Below are 7,937 nucleotides of genomic sequence, written 5' to 3'. Positions count from 1 at the left end.
AAACAGAGATGGTTCTCAAAAATGTATGCCTTTTTCTCTTCCATTGTTTTTTTTGCAAACATGGGACAGGTGGCGATGCCGTGCGCTTCCTGGGTACAGATGGGACAGGTGAATGAGGGTTTGAAGTTTGAGTAGTTATTCTGGGTACTGGTATGGAAAGCCCTGGTTTTTCTTGTTTTGTCATCTGTAGACTGCTGATGTACCAAAAAGGGAGAGGCGATGGGGTTGCAAACTATGTTTGCTTCTGTCTGGATGTACTTAACAAAACATGCAAAGTTTGGGTAATCCCCAGATTTATCCAGTTCCTTCACTACCACTCTGCTCCACCCACGCAAAATCCAGTCAGGTAATTTTTGAAGTATTTTATGGTTTTCCTCACAGTCATTTAATATGGAGAGTCCTTTGATGTGTGGCATCGCTTCTAGACAGCTTTGTAAAAAGTCGGAAAATTCTCTTAGTGCAAAAGGGTCCTTTGGGCTGATGTTGGGCCACTTCATTACTTTGTCCCGAAAGGCCTTTTGCAAGATGAAAGAGTTACCATATCTTTCTTGTAGAACCCTCCAAGCTCCCTGGTACGCGTCCTCAGAACTTCTATAAAAGAAGCCTTCCACAGCCCTGAGGGCTTCCCCAGCTAAATAGTGTTTTAGATAGTACATCTTCTCGCTAGAGGGTATTGGCTGCCGATCTATCAGTGTCATAAAGGTCATTCTCCAGTCCAAAAACTCCAATGGCTCACCGGAAAATATTGTTGGCTCTGGGGTGGGAAGGCGATTTATACTTAGTGAGCTTATGAGTGATTGCGTTAAACTATTTGTATCCAAAGTAGCTTCTGTATTAGTGGGCGTTTGGGATGTTGTTGGCTTTGAATTAGGGTGGGGACGTGATGATGTGTTGGGGGGAGCAGAGGGTGGGTTGTTGCAGTGATCAGCAGTACCTTCGAACTGTTGGTAAACTTGAACCCGTGCTGCTGCCACTCGGATGTCCCTTTGCGCTTTAAGTTGCTCTAGCTTTATCTTTGCCTCTTGTAGTTTGGCTTCTTGGTTGTGGATCTCCTGCAATGCCTTGGCCGCTTCTTGTTTGGCGGCGAGATCTGCTTCTGCGTCGGCTCTTTGGGAGGAAGTGCTGGATTGATGGCTGGAGTTGGATTTCGAGTCGTCGCTGTGTACTATGGAAGAGGGCTTGGGAGGGTGTAGAGGATGAGTTCCACGGGACTGCGTACGGTTTTCGGCTTCGTCTGATGCGTTAGAGACAACTGTTTCTGTGTTTGTGTGTCCGAAAATTGAGCCATAGTCTCCTTTATTCAAGGCCATCCTGATGCGTGTTTTTGCGAGCTGCTCATTGAAGGGTTGATTAATAGTTTGTAAGTGTTTTTCCACAATTTCGTTTATTTCCGAGGTGACAATACCACAGGCGTCCATTTTCTGTACGATGTCAGGAGTGGGGGTACAGTTGCGTTGGATTGATTTGTAGCATTCATTAATTGCAGTGTGTAGGGTTTGAATAGCCTCTTTCATGTCACAAAGATCCTCCTCTGAACAAAATGTTTTCAGCGCTGTTCGAATGCTTTTGGCAGATTGCACCCAGGTGTCATATGCTTTGGTAAATGCTTTCAGTGGTGCACTGGACGCTCCCTCTTCAGGTTCATCAACGTCCAGTGTGACACCTGTTGGCTTTTCTGGATTTATAGGCTGCTGCATGTTAACAGTCGTCTCAGAGGTTGACATTTTAAAGGATTGTTTGAACACTTAACACTTCAGAGGGTGACGTTCAGAGTATATACACACACCATAAACCATGACACAAGGAAACTCCAAAACAAACTTTGAACCTCAATAAAGAATGATATCAAACAAATGAGTCACAATGCATGTGAAATGACCCATTTAATATTCAATGGTGCAGTCGGTAGGCCAACTCTGAGAAATACCTTATGCCAGAAATAGCACATTCAAAAAAAAGCCTTCACCTTTAAAGACACATTGGATTTTCCCACATATTTTTTGTTTTGTTTTCTTCTTTATTGTCCTTTTTAGAACCTTCAGTCCGGGAGTGAATGTGGGTCAAAAGTACCTCTTAATAAGTAGGTGCTGTGATGTGAGTGTGACAAACTTGTGAAGATGGGCCGGTGGATTGAAGCACAGGGTGGCTGTAGTTGAGAAGGTGGTGTCGACGTTGAGTTGCTTCAGGGCCATGTTTTCACTGTAAGCGCCCTCGATGTAAATGATGAAGCGGATTGGTTTCAACGGGTGTTTTTATTTTTTCTTTGAAGCACCATGGATCAAACACCGTGAAAACTATGAAGAATGAGAATAAATACTTTTACAAATGTATCAAAAATATTTCATAGTTTCAACAATAAAAGCAGTGCATTTGAATTAATTACTTCAGTACAATACAACAATAAAATACTTCATAGTCGATTGTAATTCAGTGATTCAATACAAGTAAAGTCATTTAGCATATCAAAGACCCAACAAACAAACAAAAGTAATTAAACCCAAAGTAAATAACAAATGAAACCCAAAACAAACAATCCTATACCTTGCTCCGGCTATCGAGGGGCTAATAAGTTGTTTGAATGCCACCTGGAACCTTCATTCATCATCGTCACCCATCATAACAGTTGCCTGTCAACACTGATCACAGCAGCACTGTGGAAGATACAAACTGCTCAGTACACTGAAGCTACACATGTCTGGATTCAACGTTTATCGAAATAATGTGTGAGACATTTCTAAACAAACATACCGTGTTGCTCTGTGCTACACGCCGTCTCCCTCTCTGGACACAGACTGAGTGTGAAAGAGTGGAGGCGTGTGAAGAGAGCTAGTTTAAGTGCGTGCCGGTGCGGTGACAGGACGTTTCAAAATAAAGGTAAACCAAAAGTACAGGAAGTGTCAAAATAAAAGTATCCCAAAATAACGTAAATAAACAGAACTTCAAACCACAATAATTGAAGTTAAAACAAGCAAGTGTCCCCGACACTTACAAGTATGCTGATGGAGTTATTTTGATTGATCATAATTTGTCTAGTGCCCTAAACCTGCTTTAAATGTCAAATTAATATAATGCTGTCATATTGGCCTAAATTCAGTCATGTACCCTATTTCTCCTGTCTCTGTCTATGCAAGGTCAAACTAGCTACAGGCGTTCTGTGGCTATCAGTTGTTTTGAGAACACTGTATCTCGATGTTCTTCTCTGCTAACAATTCCTTCAGCGCCACTGAAGTCATCACTGACCAGTGACAGGTCAGACCCGAGGTCAACGTGTTATTCGAGACATGTGGACGCTGTTTGTTCAAAGATAAACTGTCACACCATCTTCATCATCTTCATCATCTACCATCATCATCCTCATCTGACGACGACGTAATCATCACTATCCACCAATAGCAGGACGACACCTCTAACGGCTGGACGCTTGATGTATCTTCAATGATGTCATATGTTTATGTTACTGGACGCTGTTAAAGTCCAGTGCTTTCTCTGTTTAACGGCGGAGAGAGGCGACGACCGATGATGCGTGAACCTGCTGATACTGTAACCTTCCATTACTCTCTCTCTCTGAATAATAGACTTTCGTTACATCCAATGGCTGCCTGTGTCCTGAGTCTGGTTTTTCCTTGTCGCCTTTGATGAAAGTTACCGGTACTTTATATACATACTGATGTGATGTTTCTGCCATGCATAAGTATCTATACATATGGTTGATAAGGAAAAATAACAGCTCTATCAATTGGTCCAAATCGATGCCGGATATGGTTGAAACAGGGTGGACGAGGGGAACTGAGCTATTGACCGGAACTGTACGGTCAGACTCTCTTCCCCTGGCTTCCCCTGTTTTAATACGTATCAAACGAACCAGCCTTGGGTGTAACGATGTATCACTTCTATTCAGATGAAGGTTATCTTTGAACAGTATCACATTTTTTATTTTATTTATTTTGTTTTGGACCTGGACGCGATCGCTGGACCTTTGGACTTGCCCCTTGACTCTCGACATGTCTCAAATTCCACACGGTCCAGCCATCGGGGTCAGGATCCCTGAACCATTGATTTGGTATGTATATCTTTTTATTTTATTTTTTACCATGGTCCAGTGATTGGGATCTCCACGTAACTTCTCCCTGTGAACCTTGATCTGATGAGTATACCTTTTATTTTATTTTATTGTCTTTACCGAACGATTTGTCTCATAAATTATCAGCCTGTTTTTAAATTACTGTTTAACACAGCTCCGCCAGGGAGTCAGTCAAGTAAAAATGTTTTATTACCTGGGAGGACATTCCTAATGTCTCATAAATTATCCTCTTATTTAGAATACAGTGGTCTTTATTTAGGTTGTTTTCTGTATATATATATTGATCACCACCAGACACATCCTCAACGTTTTTTTACATCAGTGGGAGGGGGTTGTCTGTGTGGTGCCTATATGATATGTATACTATTTATCGTTGTCATAATGTACTAATTTTTCCTTCTATACTGATATTTGACCTAAGTGGGTTAATGTTCTAGTCTACTGATAGACAGGCATAATACGTCCACCTTATCGGGTCTCATATCAGCTCACAGTCCGTCCGTCCGTCCGTCCGTCCGTGTAATTCAGAAACTTCTGCTTCGGCCCGAGTCCGTTTGAAGTTTGTGTTTTACTTACTTTGTCAGTACATTTTTTTGTTTGTTTGTTTTGTCTTATATGGTTTGTTAAATATATATATTTTTTTTCTCTGTGATTTCTTCTGTCATCAGTCAAAGTTATATATATTGAACACAGACCGGTTTTATGTTGACCACTGTTAAATCATCCATCCATTTAATATATTGAGCTTTAAACAATACGTTTTAAATGCCTTAATAATACATTTTATATTCCTTTGAACCAGTGAATATATTTTGCCTTAATAATAAGTTTTAAATCCTAAGTTTTAAATTCTAAGTTTTAAATATTTTTAATATAATTTAAACTAATAAGTAGCCTAATACTGAACCCAGTCAGTAAAATATTTCTCATTCCAAATTTAGTTTGTCGCTGAAATATGTATGTTCGGTATGTCTGTGTGTATTAATGAACGATTGTTTTTTCTCTCTCTCTCTCTCTCTCTCTCTCTCTCTGTGTGTATCCGCCAGTGTGTGAGTGAGGGAGCGTAAGGTGAAAGTTCTCTGTTTATCTTTCTCTCTTTTCTATGTGTGTGAGCGATTCAGCTATGCAGGCATGCGTGAATGTTTGAATGCGTTTGTCTGTCTTGCTCGTTCTCTAACAATTTTAGTCCAAATTTCAGTCATTCTCCGCCGGTCAGTTAAAATTAGTTTATCACTCTGGTCTCTAAAACTTCATTTCCCATAATTCCTTACAGGAAGTGTTAGTTCTCGTAATCCTAACTGCCACGTTGCTTAGCAACGATTGCCCCTACAGCCTCCATTGTTCAACTTCATTCAACCCATCTCAGTTAAATTAACCCTAATACGATTCAATATGTTCTAATATCAATATTGGAAAAAATTAACTATAATATTAAGTTTATTATAAAGTCATTTTGAATTATTTTAAAAGTTTTGAAAATATTTTATCATTTTAACTTAAGATTTTTTTGAGCTGGTAGATCTGCTCTTTTTGGAAAAATTTTAATTTCCATTTATTTTGGTGTACTTTACCTAACTCTAATATACTCTTCAGAACAAAGATGTTTATTCCTTATTTTTCATTGTTATATTTTAATTTTAAATATTTTAATTATAACTTTAAAAAAAAAAAAAAAAATTGAATTTTTTTCATTTTTTTTCTTTTGATTTTCAGTTTGATTTTCTTTTCTTTCTCATCAACAAATTCGTCCTCTGACACACACTATATTACAGATATATGAGTGTCAAATAGAGGGGAGTTTGATGAATGATTTGATTTAAATGTTTAATGCTTTGTTTGTCTTTGTTTCATTTTAGAACGAGAATGTAAGCCACTCCATTAATCCAATTCCTGGACAACAATAATGTCACAATACCTGCTAATTGTGACATACAGGGCTAAAACTTTAATTTTATTCCAAACTGTTTTAAACTCTGTTTCATACTATAGTCAACTGTAGGTCTCATGCCAAACAGTAAATTTGATTTCCATCTATCTTACAGATTTCAACTAATGTCTTGGATAGATGTTTGATGCCCCCATGCCTACATGATGCAATCGGGAAAGTATTTCTTGAGTTTTAAGACCATTCCACGTGAGTTTTTCCCTAAATAAAGTGTAAAGATGTAATAAATACAGGTATCAGGAGTGTATTGTTCCATTTTCAAATACTTTGGACCGACAGGTCAACTTGTTAAATAAAGCACTGGACCGCAGCTTCACAACGAGGAGGGTAACTTTTCTATTCCTGGACATGCACAGAATCGGATCGGACACGTAGGTGTCTTGTTCAATTTGAAATTGTCAGACTGGTCAGTTGTCTCTCACTCTATCTCTAAGCTGCCAATGTCATTAACGGTGCTGAAAATTGATTAATCTAAACATGTTTTGAAAAGGTTTGTTGGGACAGTACATTAGCTGAGATTTTTTTGAATTATAATAAAGTTATTTGCAAATTGCAAGGGGAAAACTTTGTTGTGTGGTGTCTTAAAATGTCATGAAATATAACCATGTTTTGCTTCCTAATTGAATAAATAACCATTATATACAGTCCTTTTGAAGAAGTACAATTTTTAATTAATATCTGAATAAATTATACAGTCCTTTTGAAGAAGTACAATTTTGAATTAATATCTGAATAAATTATACAGTCCTTTTGAAGAAGTAAAAATGTGTATGTTATCTGAATAACTAACCATTTATTTTTGCCCCTAAGTCATTTGAAATCTCTGTGTCCTTACCTAGTCACTGTAAGGTTTGTCTGTGTCTGATTTGGTTTGAATAATGTCACAAGGTACAAGACTTGATCAGCTTGCCCTTTGACCCTATCCAAATCATGATAAGATGTAGGCTTGATGGAGTTATTTTGATTGATCATAATTTGTCTAGTGCCCTAAACCTGCTTTAAATGTCAAATTAATATAATGCTGTCATATTGGCCTAAATTCAGTCATGTACCCTATTTCTCCTGTCTCTGTCTATGCAAGGTCAAACTAGCTACAGGCGTTCTGTGGCTATCAGTTGTTTTGAGAACACTGTATCTCGATGTTCTTCTCTGCTAACAATTCCTTCAGCGCCACTGAAGTCATCACTGACCAGTGACAGGTCAGACCCGAGGTCAACGTGTTATTCGAGACATGTGGACGCTGTTTGTTCAAAGATAAACTGTCACACCATCTTCATCATCTTCATCATCTACCATCATCATCCTCATCTGACGACGACGTAATCATCACTATCCACCAATAGCAGGACGACACCTCTAACGGCTGGACGCTTGATGTATCTTCAATGATGTCATATGTTTATGTTACTGGACGCTGTTAAAGTCCAGTGCTTTCTCTGTTTAACGGCGGAGAGAGGCGACGACCGATGATGCGTGAACCTGCTGATACTGTAACCTTCCATTACTCTCTCTCTCTGAATAATAGACTTTCGTTACATCCAATGGCTGCCTGTGTCCTGAGTCTGGTTTTTCCTTGTCGCCTTTGATGAAAGTTACCGGTACTTTATATACATACTGATGTGATGTTTCTGCCATGCATAAGTATCTATACATATGGTTGATAAGGAAAAATAACAGCTCTATCATATGCTATTAGTAAGTAATGATGATAATATTTACATCTCTCTGTTGTGTTGACACGGTCGAGGCAGAAGGCCCCCACCCTAGAGCCTAGGGTCTGCCTGACGTTTCTTCCAGTTAAGAGGGAGTTTTTCGTTGCCACTGTCGCAAAAATTGCTTGTTCAGGGTGGGATTGTCGGGTCTCTTCTCTACATGTAAAGTGTCTTGAGACAACTTGTTGTGATTTGACAC

General features: G+C 38.9%; 1 long non-coding RNA gene across 1 annotated transcript; it reads right to left on the bottom strand.

The window, feature by feature from the left end:
- Positions 1-1,903: 1,903 nt before the first annotated feature.
- Positions 1,904-2,789, bottom strand: LOC311043625. Its single transcript, XR_014600621.1, has 3 exons — positions 2,749-2,789; positions 2,542-2,651; positions 1,904-2,294 (listed from the first exon to the last, which is right to left on the bottom strand). It is a non-coding gene; the product is annotated as an uncharacterized lncRNA (long non-coding RNA).
- Positions 2,790-7,937: the final 5,148 nt, after the last annotated feature.

This window comes from Gymnoscopelus microlampas, assembly GCF_963454915.1.
Source record: "Gymnoscopelus microlampas genome assembly, chromosome: 4".
NCBI classification, from domain to species: Eukaryota; Metazoa; Chordata; class Actinopteri; order Myctophiformes; family Myctophidae; genus Gymnoscopelus; species Gymnoscopelus microlampas.
This window is presented reverse-complemented; position numbering and strand designations above follow the sequence as displayed.